Source organism: Lutjanus erythropterus, chromosome 1, assembly GCF_056507025.1.
Source record: "Lutjanus erythropterus isolate fLutEry1 chromosome 1, fLutEry1.hap2, whole genome shotgun sequence".
NCBI classification, from domain to species: domain Eukaryota; kingdom Metazoa; phylum Chordata; class Actinopteri; order Lutjaniformes; family Lutjanidae; genus Lutjanus; species Lutjanus erythropterus.
This window is the reverse complement of record NC_139317.1, coordinates 3,618,496-3,637,145: the sequence shown is the minus strand read 5'-3', so window position 1 is coordinate 3,637,145 and position 18,650 is coordinate 3,618,496. Positions and strand designations below refer to the sequence as shown.

The 18,650-nt window shown below is 37.9% G+C and overlaps 1 protein-coding gene across 1 annotated transcript in view; it reads left to right on the top strand.

Moving 5' to 3' along the window:
* The first annotated feature begins 993 nt into the window (after positions 1–993).
* The window catches only part of LOC146332491 (CD82 antigen-like), a 54,997-nt gene continuing 37,340 nt past the window's right edge, over positions 994–18,650 (top strand). Inside the window, exon 1 of the mRNA XM_084721832.1 lies at positions 994–1,179. The gene's annotated coding sequence lies outside the window, so the exon portion shown is untranslated. The remainder of the gene's footprint in view (positions 1,180–18,650) is intronic.

The window sequence follows — 18,650 nt, the reverse complement described above, 5'->3', positions numbered from 1 at the left end:
TTCCTACATTATTGCTATTATTCAATATCAGGTCAGTTTAACGTCAGTTTTTCAACAAATATTCAAATATTCACATCATTCCACATTATTGGTATTATTCAACATCACTTTCATGTTAGCATCAGCTTTTCAACAAATCTTAAAATATTCCACACCATTCCTACATTATTGATGTTATTCATCAGCAATTCAGTTTAGCGTCAGCCTTTGAACAAACATTAAAATATCCCACACCATTCTGATATCATTGGTATCATTCAACAGCAATTCAGTTTGGTGTGAGCCTTTTCTACAAACATTATAATATTCCACATCATTTCTACATCATTTGCTATTATTCAACAGCAATTCAGTTTAGCATCAACCAAATCAAATTACATGTTCTACATCATTCAAACATTATGTTATTTAACCTTCTGAGCCAGCAATTTGGTTTAGTGTCAGCATTTCAACAAACTTTAAAATATTTCACATCATTTCTGCATGATTAGTATTAATCAACAGCAACTCAGTTTAGCATCCAGTCAACGAATCTTAAAACATTCCACATCATTCAAACATTATTTTATTGTTCGAGCCAGCACTTCAGTTTCGTGTTGGCCTTTTAACAAACATTTTTAAAAAGTCCATGTAATTTCTACGTTACTAATATTATTCAACGGCAATTCAGTTTAATATCAGTTTTTCAGCAAACCTCAAAATATGCCACATCATGGCAGCAGTGCACTTTAGTCAGCTTTTCAACAGCCAACATTCACACCTGCAGTTTCTTATCATTTTTTTTTATTTCATAAGTTTACTGATGAGAATTGGTTTCCAGAGAATTGTACTTTAGTGCAGTACTTGAGTAAATGTACTCAGTTACTTTGCAGCACTGCAGATCAGCCGCGTTTTAATCCTCTGCGGTTCCGTGATGTGTGCGGGCTGCGCGGGGATTTAGGGGTTAAAGGAGGGCATCTGACTGGTTAATTCCCATATCTGCCACATGGTGGGGAGACTCTGCTGTCAGTCCGTCAGTCCGCTGCTGCTTCACTTCACAACTCTCCGCTTTGTTTCTCCCGTCGAGCAGGAGGTCAGTCAGTCCGAGCAGCTCTCAGGACCCGCACACAGGACCCGCACACAGGACCCGCACTCACCGCGCTCACCGCACTTCTCTCCGCAAGTTCAGCGCTAAAACACGTAAGTAACCTCCGACTGTGCCGAAACTTGTCCTGCTGAACGAAACCTACTTCTTCTGATTCATGTTTCTGAACACGAGGCGTGTGTGGCTGCTCGGGTGATCAGGTCCACATCGATCATCAGTTTGTCGATTGATCAGGAGTTTATCGGGAAAACGGCCACATTTTGAGTCTGATTTGTGATTTTCATTAAGTGAAGAGGACTGATGATGTGGCGCATGTGTGGATGATTTATGTATTTGACACAATGAAGAGCTTCACCATCAGACCACTTGTTACTTTGTGAGCTGCTGAAACACAAGTTTACCGTTTAAAATGAACTGAAAAATACTTCTGTTTTTATTAATCAGATGGAAACTCAGCCAAGTGACTTTATCTTTTAGAGGCTCCTGCAGGAAAACACGTGAAATCTTATTAATAGATCATGTGAAGAACTCAAAGTGTGGCAGAAGTTAGCTGACTTTGTTCGAGTTAAAAACAGCAGTTTTTTGTATGTAGTTTGGTACAAAGAGAAACCGAAGGACAAGTACATAAATCTCTGTCAGACTTTGTACCTGAACTGGATTTTGTGTTCACACTTTCTATAGAGTGTTGACAGACATCAGTTCAGGTCAAAAACAAATTAAGAGATCATGTGAACAACTCAAAGTGAGAACTTTGCTGACTTATTTTAAACTTTGTAGGATACACCACTGGTATGCTCGGGTTAAAAACAGCTGTTTTTTGTATGTACTTAGGTGCAAACAGAAACTGAAGGGAAAGTACATGAGTCTCTGTTGGACTTTGTACCTAAACTGGTTTTTGCACTCACAGTTTCACAGAGTTGTTGGCAGATATCAGTTCATTTCAAAAACAAATTAAGAAATCATGTGAACCACTCAGTCTGTCAGAACTTTGCTATTTTAAGCTTTTTAAGACAAACAGAACTGTCATGCTCAGGTTAAAAACAGCAGTTTTTTGTATTAAGTTTGGTGCAAACAGAAACTGAAGGGAAAGTTCATAAAACTCTGTTGGACTTTGTCCCTAAACTGGATTTTGTACTTTCACACACTGTCACACAGAGTTGTTGACAGATATCAGCTGATCTGATTAATATTTAATATTTAACACCAGTATTTGATTATTTTCTTGTATGAAAGGGTTTGAAGGATTGAGGGAGTTTTACTCTCATACACGTTTACCGTTTAAATATGTAAGATCATATAAGTAACTTAAAGTTAGTCAGAACTTTACTGAGATTTACTGAGATTTGCTTTTTTATTTTTGCATGTAGTTTGGTTTAAACACAAACTGACGGCAGCTAAAGCTGATGCTTGAGCGTCTGAATCAAATGTCATAATTATAAAAATAAAATAATACAGCAGTATGTTAACATATATAATTAGTTTGAAATATTTTATGTGACAAAACAAATTAAATGTTAATGTGTGTAATTCAAAGTCAGATATAACTTTAGTCTGTTCAGGTTAAAAACAGCAGCAGTTTGTTGAATGGAGGTCAAACAGAAACAGAAGGTAAAGCTGACAGACTGTCAGACACTTTCACACAGAGCTGTTGATCAATATCAGTTGTTGTGAGATGATCCATTTGATATCCAGTATTTTAAGCCATTATCTGATTATTTTCATGTCCTAAAGGTTTCAAAGATTGAAGGATTTAAAGAGTTTTATTCCCATACAAGTTAGAGTTTAAATTGGACTTAAATACTCATGTTTTGAGTCTCTGATGGAAATTCAGTCAAATGCTTTTTATCTCCCAGAGTCTCTCCACAAAAACATTAAAATATGATTTAAATAACTCAAAAGTTTGTCACAACTCTTTAAATAAGTCAGCAAAGTCCCAAGACAAAGACCACTGTTCAGCTCGGCTTAAAAACAGACAATTTTTGTACGTAGTTTGGTGCAAACAGAAACTGAAGGTAAAGATGGACTTTTACCGTCATCGGGATTTTTAACTCACACTTTCACACAGATACAGAAAACATCTCAGCTGATCCAAGTAATGACAGCATTTCAAACAGCATTTTTTCTTTATTTTAATTTTAGAGGCCCGAAGAGGTAAATCTGTGCCACATAGACCAGAAATGAGAGAAAGCCTGGAGGACAGTCTGAAACATTAGCATCATTTTGTGTGAACCTGGTTCCTGTTGTGTGAACTGCTGATTCAGATCATCCTGTAGGACTCTGAGACTCTTTAAACTGGACTCAATAAAACTCTGCCTCGGGGATTCAACACTGGCTTCAGTTAAACAAATAATTCACTAAAACATATTTAAACAATCTGACGAAAGAGGACGAACATGTACGGAGAAAATAAAAGCTAAATACAGGACTTTGCAAGGCTGATTTGGGTGTCAAAGTAAAGCTACAACTGATTATTATCATTGATGAATCATTAATAAGATTAGACTTTATTAATCCTCTGAGGGGAGATTCAGGTGGACAAAAATAAATAAATAAAAATAAGAATTGAAATAGAAACAGAAGCTCTACAATAGTAGCCATGTCATGTTATGTCATAATATAGTGGAAAATGTCCATCACAGTTTCCCAGAGCCTGAGACTTTGCCTTAAAATGTCTTTAAATTGTCCAATGAACTGTCCAAAACCCAATGATTCAGTTCATCATAATGTAACAACGATGAAAAGTTTGGGACTAGAACCCTGACATTATCATTTTTGCACTGAAAACTAAACCAGAACTGAAAAATAAAACTCAGACGTAAGAAACTGTTTTTATTTTATTATTTTATTTTGTTTGACAGCGGAGAGAAATAGACTCGACATGCGTGCAGTTTGGGAGTTTCAGGGGAACTTGTAGGAACCGTTGCTGTATGCAAAGTGTTCATTCAGAGGCTTCGGGGCTGAACTCTTATCTCGTAACTATGCAGATATGTTAATCACGACCTCCTGACCCTCCCCTTAAAATCCTCCACTCCAAACCAAAACACTGACAGAAAGTAGAAACTAAAAACTAGTGATGCTGAAAAAAATACTGACAGTGTAAAAAAAAGTGATGGAGACATGAAGGGAAAAACCAGACAATTGTCACTGAAAAACACGTGGGAATACAGAGAAAATATCAACTTAAAATAGAATAATGTTAATGTCTGTGTTTTATTTTCAGTGGAACTTGCAAAGCAGCAAAATTTAAGTTAAAAAAAATGAAAATATGTTTTGAACTTTACATGACAGCAGAACTTAACAAACAACCACTGCAATGTTGAGGTTAAAACTGCAGTTTTTTGCATGTAATTTGGTCCAATCAGAAACAAATGGGGAAGTTCAGAAAACAATCAGACTTTGTACCTAAACTGGATTTTCAAACTCAAACTTTCACAGACTTGTTGACAGATATCAACTGATCTACTGTCCAATATCTTAAGCCAGTGTTTGATAATTTTCATTACCTAAAAGTTTTAAATATCGGATGAAAACAAGTGAAAGTAAAGTACCTTTCAAAATATGCAGAAACCAAACATTAAGATCATGTAAATAACTCAAAGTCAGAACTTTACTGAGGCAGACACTGTTCTCTTCAGTTAAAAACAGCAGTTTTTTGCATGTAGTTTGGTGCAAACAGGAACTGAAGGCTGACATGAATGTGAACCAAATTTCATGCTGAAAAATTTGAAAATGTAGTTTGAACTTTACTTGACAGCTGTACATAATATGTGACTACAGCAGAGCGAGAGAAAAAATTAAAAGAGTGAGAGAGAAAATGAATAACTTCACTAACTTGTGTAAACAAACAAACAAACACCACTGTTCTGCTCAGGCTAAAATCAGCAGTTTTTTGCATGTAGTTTGGTGCAAAATTTTACGATGCCATTGTTTTGTTTCAGTGTCAAAATAATAATGTCTAGCCCTAAAGCAAGGCAGCAAAATTTCCAAAAGTCCTCAAAATAAAAATACAATGTGCGCTGTTTCCCTCAAAAAAAAAAAAAAAAAAAAAAAAAAAAATTGCTCTACGAAGGTTTGTTCTTTAGGCACAAAAACTGCTTGGTTAAGTTGAGAGGAACCTCATGGTTTGGGTTTGTTAAGGTCAGGGGAACTCCATCGTCATGGTTACATTAATAAACAGGTGGTTATGGTTCAGTTATGACCATCATCCTGCTTAAACAAACAACACAGGCTGTTGGAAACAGTCCAACATTTTGTTGACTCATCCGTCCATGTCAGCGTCCTCCGTCTGCAGACTTTGGGTGCTTTTCATTAACATGTCTCCTCGTTTTGAGGACAAGTGAAGAGATGAGTGAAAGATGCCAGATAAGAAATCCATCCACAGTGTTGGTTGGTTATGTAGGTGCAACATTCATGCGTCACACCGCTTTCTGAGCTCCTCCAGAAGCCTCCTGTCTCCTCGTATCCTAAAGAACTGGAAGATCCTGAAATGTCCATCTCAGTTCCTCATAATTCAAGATGATTCCTTTACATGTCTCATTTTGTCCGTCCAAAACCAAAGATATTCAGTTTGATGTGATAATAAATGAAGAAAAGCAGGAAATTTATAGATAATTTGTATAGATATTTGAGAGACTTAAAACAGCATTTTGTGCTGTTTTTAAAGTTAAAAAATTACTTTAATGATTAATCAGTCATCTAAATAGTTAGACTGTTTTCTGGTTAGGCAAGTAAGTTGCCAGATTTACTTGCCTGACATGGCGCTTTACTTGCCATTGACAATGGATGAAGGTAACGTCTCCAAATGCCTTGTTTTGTTTGATAAAACTCAAAAATATTCAGTTTGCAGTGATTTTAAGACACTGGAGGAGCTGGAACTAAAGTGTTCTTGTTGTTTTAACCCGTTAATCAATAATCAACATGGTGACATGAGTTAATTGACTAATGTGAACCTCCATCACTGACTGACCCGCGACTGAAATGTCATAAAAATCAATATTCTGTCAAACAACGTGCAGCTCTTCTCCTGCAGGACTATCGACTGAGCCGTGGCCCCTTTTCCAAGCTGTTATGTGTTTATGAGGGCCGACCGCTCGGTCTGTGTTACAGATGGGAATGTGGGTCAGTGTTGAGTGTGGTGGCATCATCAGGGCTCAGTCAATATTTCAGCTCCCCCCCCCCCCCCCTGCTGTCCCCCCTCAGAGCTCCTCCATCAGCGGACCTTTTCCTCGACATAAATCAGTTCAGCTGCAGGTCGTCGAGCTTCCCTCCAGCATGACCTTAATTACCTTTCCATACTGAGGAACAGAGGAGTGTGTCTTGTTGAGAGGATCATGTCGAGCTGCAGTTTGCAGCTGTTAGCGCTTAAAGTTTGGAGGAGAAACCAGAGTTGTTTTTTTCAGAGTTGCCTTCAGGAGCTTCGTACCAGCTTGGCTGCATTCTGAGATCTTTAACACGAGTTTAACGTCAGGAGGAGGAAACATTCAGATACTTTGCATAGCAAGATGGCTCAGATTATATGAGGTGTGGCTGTAGGAGGTACAGTCGGTGTCTTCCCTACATGCCGGTCGACACGCCTCCAGTTTGGAGAAGCGGAGTTGATTCTGCGAGAAACTGATAGTTGATGTCAGGGATCAACTGACCAGATTTTTTTCAAGACTGATACCAATTTTTAATAATTAAGAATACTGATAACTGATATCTAGAATGCATGTACTTACAGTAAAAATGCTTGATATCAAAATTTAGAATAACACAAAACTTTTTTGGAATTCCTGTAATATTTAAAAATCAAAATAAAACATTAAAACATCGTCTTAAAACAAAAAGTGCAGGGAGCTGCCTGCAGCATTCCTGAAAGTTAACAAAAAAAAATTAATAAACAAATTAACAATATAACTCTCCAAAGTTTTCAGAAGTAAAATATCACTGATAAAGTTTAATTTGTACTGAAACCCTGCTAACATAAAGTTGTTGCAATAAAACATAACTTGCAGCCTGCAGAGCGTCGTCACCGACATGTTATTTTAAACGTTGCTGGTGTGTTGTCTCAACGTTTCCACCACTTTTTGGATGTTGTGATGTTTTGGCAACGTCATTATACAGGAAACATAATGCAGAGGACGTTAAACAGACGTTTCAAAAAATACCATAAAATACCTTTTACAGAATAACAAGGTTACAGAGACGTACTGTGTTTGTAGAAAAGGTCTTTAAATGTTTAAATGTTTGAAAGTTTTGAAGTTAATTTATCTTACGTTCAGTTCTTATGTCTGTCCATTATTTTTCATGCATATTAAGGTTGCAACAGTTAATCATTTCATTGATTATTAATAAATTATTCATGAATTTGTTTTCATTAATTCTTTTTTGTCCCTGAATTATTTTCCTCTTGATTTCGATTTCGCTGCTTATTTGTTATCGATATTATTCAATAACAAGTTGATAACAAAAAAACAAATATTTAATTATTCGCCAACAAGTTTGACTGTTGATTAATCGGTTTGAGTAATTTTCTAAGAAGAAAGATTTAAAGATTTAAATGTGAAGTTTTTCTGGTTTCTTTACTTCTCTCTGACAGTAAACTGAACATTTTGAGGTTGTGAGTAAAACATTTAAAACCCTCATCTTAGGCTTTGGGAGACACTGATCAACATTTTTATTTACCATTTTCAACCACAACAATAATCACCCTAATGCATATTATCATCTAATTGAGATTTGTGTATTTATTGCATGAATATTCACAGTTTTTCCCTCACCAAAGGTCGGCTCAGTGTATTTATTGCGTGATTTTTCCCTCACTAAAGGTCGGCTCAGTGGGGTTTTACACGACCGAGCTTCAGCCGCCGGTGTTTTCCCTGTGCACATTTGTTTTCTCTCTGTCAGACTGTTGTTTGAGTTAAGGATCATGAGTAACTCCAAACTTCACTGCTGCGCGCTGCTGGCTTGTTTTTGGTTTCATTTCGTTTGTCATAAGTTTCGGGTAGAACACATTTTTTTTCATTACTAGAAATTTTCCCGTCATGATTTTGAGATGCGCGCAGCAAACGGAGGCAGAAGCAGGGAGGTCACTGTCCCATCGCCGTAGAGTCATTAGTTATTTTCTTCAATCAAGCTGACGTCCTCAGACGTCTTTTTATGTCCAGAACATGAAGATATTCAGTTTACTGTCATAAAAGAATTAAAGAAATCAGAAAATATTCACATTTAAGAAGTTGAAGTCATTTTTTATTATTAAAAATGTCTCAAAACGATTAATCGATTATCAAAATAGTTGGTGATTAATTTAATAATCGATTAATCATATAGTAAAGACCCAAATGAACATGTGAACAAGTGCACTTCTTCATGACTTAAAGTGAATTAAGTGAATAACATTTGTACAGAAATGATTGTGTGACTGTCTCAAGTATCTGATCCGTGAGTCACTGTCCAACACAACCAGACTCCTTTTACAAAAACATTTTCAGTTTCATCTCTTAGTTTGTCTCATTGTGTGACTTTGGTGAATCTGAACTGTCACTTCAAAACACAGAAGTCGCACAACAACACGGAAAACTAACCGATTTAGATTTTTGGAGATGAACTGATGAGTCGATTAATCGATTAGTCAGTAAAAAGAAAATTAGTGCCCAGCTCTTTTAATAATCGATTAACTATTTCAGTGGTTTGTTTTTTGTTTTTTTTTCAAGAAAAAGTGTCAAACATTTTCTGGTTCCAGCTTCTTAAATGTAAATGAAACTGTAAACTGTTGCTCGGACAAAAACAAGTGATTTGAAGACGTCAGTTTGAGCTCTGAGGAAGATTGTGACTTTTTTTTTTTTTTTACATTCTGCAGAGTAAATTATTAATCAGCAGATTAACTGATATTAAAAATGAATGTTAGTGACAGCTAGGCTCGGGCGGCATCTATTTTTTGATACCTTTCTTGCGTCTCACCAGCGTATATGGTATATGATGGTACTTATGTGAAAAACAAATCATTAAAGCTGGTGACAGAACTCATTATGGCATAAAAACCTCGTCTAACTCACAACACTCTGTGTCTAATATACAATTAAGCTTCTTAGACAAGTCTTCATTGGTTTAAATACTTAGAGTAAAAGAATATATAGGAAATAGACGCCTTTATTCCATAGATTCTTGCTGAGAGACCCGATGACACTTGTTGCCATGGATACCAGCTCATCATTTGCCTGAACAGAGATGATTTACAGACGTATCACGTGGCAAATAAACTATTTTGCAGATGGAAGATGTTCTCTCAAAATAAAGTTATACGTGGCTGCTCATATTTGATTAATTAGCTGAGAGACCCAACAATTAGAGCAGAATTTTTGTTTTACGTCAGTTGAAAGAAAAGAGAAACTGTTGCAGGTTCCATCTACTGTAGATAAAACACTGACTGTAGATAAGAACCTCATAGAACCACACTGTAAAATACCCGGACTGTCCAGCGTTTTTGCGTAAGTGTCCTTTAGATCCCACCTGTACGTTTAAAAGCAGTGAAGCAGTGAAGTTAGCTGTCTGTCTGTTGGATGAATACCATGTGAGGTGACTAACAGAGACTCGCCCTCAGTGATACTCGAGTCTCTAACCTGTTTACCCTGTTTGGTGGAATTGCCCTAAAGGTAATTATGGGTTAAAATGAAGTTTGAACCATGTGAGCTGCTCACATTTCTCCTCCACAACAACATGGCAGACCGGAGTCGAGTTTCCTCACAGATTGAAGGGCGCCGCTGCAGAGTGACTCTCAGGACGTGAAGAAAAGAAAAGTGAAATTTGATTAAAATTTGATCAATATCCTCGACACACACGATGCTTAAGGGAATAAATTCTAAAAATATAATCCAGACAGATTTGGACAAACTCAGCTGAGTCATGAAATAAGTGTTGGTGGTGATGAGTTTGTGTGTCACAGGAAAAATAAGAATTCCTCAGGTGTTTTTTGATCTTCTGTTTTAAAGACACCCAGCAGCAGATATTTCTCTGTTTACATGCTTGACGTTGTGGGAGTGAGTTTGACTCAAAACAAGCACGAGATTTGAGCGACTCCATTTTCCCACAACCCCCTCCTCCTCCTGCTGCTGCAGCATCGCCATGGAAACCTGCACAGCTTGCTCCTTTCAGTTGACTTGGAATAGAGCTGTCTGTCTGTGTGTGTGTCTGTGTGTCTGGGAGGCCCAAACTGGTTTTGCCATCGCGCGGTCAAACGCTGAATTAATTATGGTGGGCGGGGTTTGCTCAGTGACAAGTTGAGGCAGAACGTCGCTTTGTTTTGATGATTCCCCCCCACCTTTTTTTTTCCTCCAGCCGAGCACCAAACATCCTCAGAGTGGGAGCTGTTTGTTTGTATTGTACGGAGTATTCTAGATGTTTGCTTTATTTAGACTTTTTAATTGCTTATTTATTAGGATTTTTCTTTGTGGTTTTGGTATGACGCTCTGGGCACCTGAAATTATAAGTATGGGACCAGCATGCACCTGGGTGGGCAAATGTTTTTTTTTTTTTACCAGTGTAACAGAACATAGTCACCGCGGTTTAGCTCAGTGTTTCCCAAACTTTTTCTTCTCAGAGAACCCAATCTTTTGAAACGACAAACTGTTGCGACCCGAGTCACAATTAGCCTTATCAATAAATTCTGATAATAGCTCATTTGTGCATAAATGAATGTTCCTGACCATTTTTACTGCCCTTTTTGCATCACCCTATATTATCTTGAGTTTTAATTAAAACATATACGCATTAAAACTTTATAAATGAGAAATACATTTAAGCTAATTTAGGCTGAGGGAAGTGCATTTAAATTGAATTAACAAGCTTTTTTCTTCTCATCAGTAAAACAATAGACACATGTAAAATGCTTCATAAAAGGTGTGCTGCAGATATAAATCTTTTGCAGAATTTCCTCCAAAGTATTTTATTTATTTTGGGGCCAAAATAAAATCTCTTGTGACCCACCTGTGGGTCCCGACCCAGTGTTTGGAAATGACTGGTTTAGCTAACATGTGAAGTTCCCTAAATCTCAGTGCAGTTGCAGTGAAAAGATAAGGACAGATGTGTGCTGTGTTTTACTGGGTCAAGAGAGACTGATGTAAAAGACGTCACTTTCGCGTCCTGTAGGCTGTGTCTTTGGACATTGTCAGTGGTGTAACTGGAAAACCGGACAGGGTCGTCATCATAAAAATAGATGAATAGGATGTGATGTTTATTGTCACTTCAGTGAGACCTTCTGTCCTAACTTTGATGCACAGCTCCGCTCAGCTCACCGGAGCAGCAGACAGAACAGAATCTGTCCATTTGTCTCTCTGTGTAACCAATCAGATGATGCTGTGGGCGGGCCGTTGCATTTTTTTTTCTGCCCCCCTAGTCGGACCTCTGCAGCCTTTACAGAATGGGAATGCGTTAACATGATTATTTAAAATGAAGTATTGTGTTAAAGGGATAGTTCACCCAAAACTGAAAATTCAGTCATTATTTCCTCACCCTCATGTTGATTGAAGGTCGGGTTTAGTTTTTTTAGTCCACAAAACACTGCTGGAGTTTCACAGGAAAACAGTGCTGCAGATTCTCCTGACATGCTGTTTGCACACCGTCACACCACACACACACACACACACAGTTCAGACAGTGTGCATGTGAACGTGGCTCCAAGCTAAAGATCTACAGTGAAGATTCAGGCTAAAAACATGGTGGAAATAACATTGTTTTAGTCAACTTGTCATGTTGGGGCTTTAGGAGACTTGGATCACACCAGACGAGCAGCATGGAGGCATTTTATGTTTTTATTCTGTTGTTGGTCACCATTCACTTCCATTGTTTGGGAAATTCTGCAACACTGTTTTCCTGTGAAACTCCAGCAGTGTTTTGTGGACTAAAAAACTAAACCTGACCTTCAGTCAGCATGAGAATTTTCATTTTTCGGTGAACTATCCCTTTAAGTATTCTCTGGCCAGTAGCGTTGAACAGCTCGTCTAAACTTTTAGCTGCAGTGAGGTCAGGCAGTCCTGTCATATTTGTCCATATTCCTCATACTCAAACACAACAGAGTGATGCATTCACAAACATTTTTTATTAGAGATAATTTAAAAAGGTAAGATTATATGTCCACTGTGTTTCACCAGCTGCAGCCTCCCCACGCTGACTTTTTATCACTGGTCAGTGTCGTCAATATCTAGAATTTATGAGTATCTAATTTAAGGCTGAAACAATTATGTAACTGATTGATTAGGTGCCCATTTTAAGCTAAAAATCTCACTGGTTCCACCTTCACAGATGTGAGGATTTGTTGTTTTTTTCCTCGGTGAGAGTAAAACTGAGTTTTTGAACTTTTTGTCAGAAAAAAACAGCAATTTAATATGAAAACAATGAAATTGTGATGGATATTTTTCACTATTTTCTGACCTTTTATGGACAAAATGATCAGTCAACAAAACAGCTCCATAAAGAAATGAATCATTAGTTGATCTTTTAATATTTCCACTTTATTTCAAGCCAAATATGAGCAGATTAAGCTTTAAATTGAGTGTCTTTTGTCATTTAAAAGTATAACACATCCTTGTCTGTAGTGTTTTTGTGTCCACACAGTTTTTAGTCAGTTGGCGTTCCTGTTCCTGAGGTGTAGAACCGGTATAGAACTGTTCTTGAAGCTCTTCATATTGTCTGAATGCAGCTTAAAGGCGTGTCGGGTGTCTGTGAAAACAAGGTCTCACGGTGAGGAAAGGGCAGCTTTCAAACGGCCGCGGCCGTTTTTATTGTGCGGAGGAAATGTAAGGCAGGAGCAGCCCTCCGTGTGTCGAGTTTCTCCTTTTGTTAGCGGAGAGAAAATAGTGTCTGAAAGCTGCCGTTGTTGTTTGGGAGCCTGTGAGGGAGGTGGAGGAGAGCCGAGGGTGGAGGGCCCATGTTTTATTGAGAGAGTGTCAGAGGGGTCGCTGTCAGGTGAGAGACAAGGTGTGTGTGTGTGTGTGTGTGTGTGTGTGTGTGTGTGTGTGTGTGTGTGTGTGTGTGTGTGTTTATTCATTTCCTGTAGTTCCTTGGTTGACAGAAATTAATCAGTACCTGTTATTATGATGAGCTATTAATCATTTTATGAATAAATCATAAATATTTGCTGCATAAAACTTCTCAATGTGAAGATTTTCTGATTTTCTACTTTTGACAAATCTGATAAAAGTAAACTGAATATTTTTGTTGGAATCTGTACTAAATGAGAATTTTTTTAAAGCCTATAAAATCTGATTTTTAGGATTAATATGACATTTGTTGCCAATAAAAGGTGTCAACTATAAATTCCCAAATTCCAAGATCTTATATGCGAATTGCTGTTTGTTTTGTCCGATAGACTAAACCAGGGCTGCACAATCACTCAAAATTTTATCAAAATTGCAATGTGGCTTTCTGCAATTTTCAAATCGCAGGAGGTGCAATATTTGTTAAAGGCAAAATGTGTCAAAAAAATTTAAAGTAATGAATGAGGTGAGGCAGAGACGTCCTACAAAATCTCTATACTCTATAGACTTGAAAACATCTTCATTTGGTGCAGATTCCTGCAAAAAAAAAAATCACACCATAGTTATTTTAACATGTTTTTCAATCAAAATAAGAATAATAATGTAAAAATTATCATTACCTCAAATATCACAGGTGATTTCACAGTTGCAATATCAGTCAAATTAATGACAAGCAGGTTAGATTTTTCAAAATCGTTCAGCTCAACAGTTGTCTTTTTCTAAATCTGACTGAAAAGATCTTCACACTTTGAATTAAAAGTTTTACTAAAGTTAAAACAGGTTAAAGTTAGTGATATTTAAGTAACAGCGGTGATGATCTGTTTCAAGGCTGGATTATACTCCTACATGGATCCAGATACAGACGGATGCAGACACTGTTTGTGGTACTTTTCTACTTTCTGGTGTCCACATGGAGGATTCGTTCCACACACGTGCAGTGGATCAGCGTCTGTTGTGGCTGTTTGGATAAATCTGAGCAGACACATGTCCACGCAGACCCTCGCGGACGTGGAAAGTATCAGAGCAGCTTAAGTTTTGCGTTTCAGGTGAGAAGACGGTGAGGGACTTTGTCCTCGCTGACGCACTAAGAACGCTGGTTTGTCGGGGCTCAGTGTGCGGTAGAACAGGGATGATGGAATGAAGCTCCCACAGATTACATCCTCCATGGTCGCTGTTCCCCAGAAATACTTTCAGCAGGTTCTGTAACGTCCTCTGAACCCCCCAGGACTCTGCAGCCTGCAGCTCCAGAGCCTCATGTGGCTCTTTTGTCCCTCTCCAGTGGCTCTCAGTGGCTTTATTCTTGCAGGGAGGGGAGCCTGTACACCAAATGTTTGAATTTTTCATAAACTAAAATGCGTATAACGTATCATATCCTTCGTCTATGGCTCGGCACCTTTTCTTCTAAGTTTGCCAGTGGTGAGTTTCCCTTGACCAGCTATGGATGCTAAGTCAAAAAAAAAGTGTCAAAGAGCTTGAGCTCACTGAGCTTCAGAGGTGTTAGTGGCTGTATTTCTGAACTTTGGACTGAGAGAAGCTGGCTGTTTCCCCTTGCTTCCAGTCTTAATGCTAAGCTAGTGGCTTTAGTTCCATACTTAACTTGAGAACTTTTCATTTAATTCTCTGCAACAAGACAAATAAACACATTTCCCAAAATGTGGAAGTTTTCCATTAAGAGAGAAACCGCCTGTTGTTTGACAAACACCAACAGTCTGTGTGAGGAATCTTAAGTTTTAAATCATAAACAGGAGCTAAAGCGTCAGATTAAACCCTCTGTTTGTCTGTTTGTTTGTTTGTGTGTTGCCGTCCTACTATGAGATTTAAATTTTCATACACAAATAGATTGTGAGCTGTTTATGAAACGAGCAGCGAGGGACGAGTGGAAACAAAAGAGTTTATTGTTGTTGTGGCCCCACGCACCTCCTGCACATTTCTGCATGAGTCAAAGAGTGTGTAAGAGACGTGGACGAGATGCACGACTGACGCTGCACACACACACACACACACACACACACACACACACACACACACACACTCTGAATGGAGGACGCTCTCAGTCCGTCTCAATTCCAGAGTGTCAGACTGAAGTGACGAGAAACAGCTTCATGACAACAAACTGTCACATGATCGTCACCAACATGAGCTGAAGAGTTTATTATAACCACATGAATAAGTTCAGCCTTCTCTCACACTGCAACTAATCCTTATATTCATTATTGATTAATCTAACTTTTGATTAATCGTTTAATATCTCTATGAAATATTAAAGACTCGTGAAAAATGCTCCACATGATTCCTCAGAACCAGATGTGACGATGAAAAATATTTGTTTTGTCTAAAATTCAAAGATATTTCATTTTCTCTCCAATGTTACAAAGAACAGCAGCAAACCCTCAGATCTGAGAAGCTGAAAACAACACGTTTGATATTTTTCCTTGAAGTTGTCTTTTTTTACTTGCAATTGAGTAATTAATCAATTAAATCAATTAATTTTAAGATCATTTCTTGTTATTAATCATCAGTATCCAGAATTTACTCACTTGCTGAAACAGTTGTGTGAAAGATTTAAGAGATATTTGGGCAGAATATGGCAGAAATGTAATATATTCAGAAGTATGTTTTCATTTGTATGATCACCTGAAAACAAGGATTATTGTAGGGCTGCAAAATTATCTAAACTGCAATATGGCCAAGCACAACATCCAAATCACAGAAACGGAACCAAAAGGAAAAGGAAAAATATATCCTAAAAATCCTTTAAAAAAAGCAATATTTTAATGTGTTGTAGTTCTTCAGAGATGTCCTGGACTACAAATTGCTCTCCAGATGCAGATGCAGACCTCATCCCACTAATCATATTGCAATCACAGTTTCAGCCAAAATAATCTCAATATGAGATGTTTTTTTTTTTTTTTACCAAATCATGCAGCCCTAGCTGCAACTAAAGATTATTTTAGTGTCCATAAACTACATGTCCCACAATGCATCCTGATGTGAGTGTCCTTGCACAACAGAAGTCTAGCCTAAATGGTTTTAGTCAGTGACTTTAAAAGTAGCAGCCTGGAAAAATACAAACTCAAACTAAAATGACCTTTTATTATTTTGTTTTACTTATGCTACTTGTATTATTTCATTTTTCTAACAGATTGTATGATTGTTGTACTTATGAATATATGCTTGCTCTTATTTTTTCTTTTGTTTTCAGAGCTATTAATTGTTAAGTTATTACTAAAACTAATGATAATCAAAAGCAGAGGCAATTATGTAATATGATAACAAGTAGATAAATTTCTTTAATAGTCTTTACAACCGGCTCTTTGAGAGCAGCCATGATGTTGATGTGATGAAACTGTCCTTAGAAGAGCCCTTTATATCTGCAGAGCATGTAGGTCCTCCTCCACCATGTTGCACCTCCGTGCTGCTAAAGTGACCCAGAACAGACAAACCAAACACCAGCACTGGATGTAGCATTTCACATTTTTCACGCTTGGAAGGGGAGGGTGAGGCAGAGGTGTTTGCAACCTGCGAGCTCTCTGCTAGATGCTGCTAAATCCTGCACACTGGACAAGTATGTAAAACATGCAAAAGCTTCAAAATTCACGAGCAGGGTATCACATTTAGGGGTGTATTTTATTTTGTAGAATAAAACTTGAAAACCACAGACTTTATTTCAGGCATCGAACCAAAAACCCACTGACTCAAATCAAATATGTAGCAGATGAGTTTTTCTTGTGATTTAAAGTTAAATTATTTCACAGTGTATCTGTGTAAGTAGCCACATAATTTTGTGTCGGTAAACAGTCAGTCGCCAGATTGAGGGAACCGTTAACTGCTGCTATGGATTATAAACACACTGTAAACAAAAAGGACGTGACAGAAGTTTGCCAAGAAAAGAGTTTACGAGGGATTATCTTCAACACTGGAGGAGGAAATCCGGGTGTGACATGAAGCAGCTCAGAACACATGAAACAGAAAGTGGCTTCATGTTTACTTCATGGATTATTTCAGTCTGTGGATCCCTGCAAAAGGAGCGAACAGCGTGAAAGCAGCGTCCTCTGAAATGATATCTGCAGCTGTGCAGATTTATACAGGAGGACTTAAAAACAAAAAGGACACAGAATCGTAGTCCACGGGGACGCTGTCACGTGTCGGGTGCTGGAGACACACCTCATCAGTCCGTCTGGCACACAGACGGCCGGCTCAGCTGCATTTTCTCCGCGCTGCGTGTAAAACAGAAACCTCACAACACAAACACGCAGTTGAGACACTGTTATGACACATAATAAGATGACGGAGGAAACGCTGCGATGAAAGAGAAACTCGCATAAGAGAAATGGAAATGAGGATGGAAAATGATCACCTTTCTGTCCATGAACTGAAACATCACTTTTAAATAAAACAGAAATAGGAAGCGAAACATTTTAGATGAAATTTTTAGATACCTGACATATTTAGATACCTGAGACGTACGTGTGGTGAATAATTTAGACTCTTGGTCGGAGCTCAAACGGGAAGTAAAACAAGATGCTTCCAGATGCCGATGATATGACAAAGTGCGGGGTGTGAATCACCGCAGCCAGGGTCATGGATGTACCGGAGCGTAGCTGTGATGCTCCTTCTAAAATCAACTCAAGGCTGCTTTTTAATAAGAATTTGTTCTTAACGACTTGCCTGGTTAAATAAAGGTGAAACAAAAGTAAAAAAAAACACCCACACAGCCAGTCTAAAATGTGCTAAATGCAGTAAACCGGGTTGTTTCCTTGGTAACAGCCAGAAAAACTCATCAGATATCGTCACAGACATGACAGAAGGTGAATTAACAGCATTATGAGTCATTATGTTCAGTTCTCTGTATTTGATTTTTTTTTTTTTAGGCAGAAATCTTAATTTTTTAAAATGGTTTGCTTCACCCACAATCTTCTCCCATTTTAAAATCAACAGAGGCAGGGAACTAAATCCAAAATGTAAAGTTTGTACATAATTGTAGTTCATCTTTATGGATTTTATTGATGCTAAATTGACAGGAGAACCTTTGACATATGACCTCGTTTATCTTGTGTCTTTAGACTTGTATGTTTTTGTAGATATATATAAGGAATAGTTAAAATGTCATATTTTTTTAAAGGGAGTTTGGTGCATCGTTTTCCCAGGAGAGCGCAGGGAGCTTTAGTTGAATTCAAACTGCTAACATGTTTATTTTTTAACATTTTGTCACCGCTGCAGAAACACGAGGTAACTGTTGACTGTATGATAAAACTGTCTGATGTTGTTAGTTGTTGGTTTGAATTAGACCTGGAAGATAAATCTGAAAAGTCTGACAAGATGGTGAACTTTCATATTTGTAGATATTGATGATTATCAATTGTGTCGCCTGTGATGGATGACATGCTGTGTACTCTGAAAGGTGGAGGCAGCTGAGGTTTGTGTTATTATCAGTCGTGGTCGGGACGGTACTCCTGCAGTTTACACACAACACTGTTCTGATGGTTGTTGATCCGTCCGTCCATTTTCTTCCGTTTGTCAGCGGTTGTGTCGTGGTGGAAGGAGGTCCAGCATGGCAT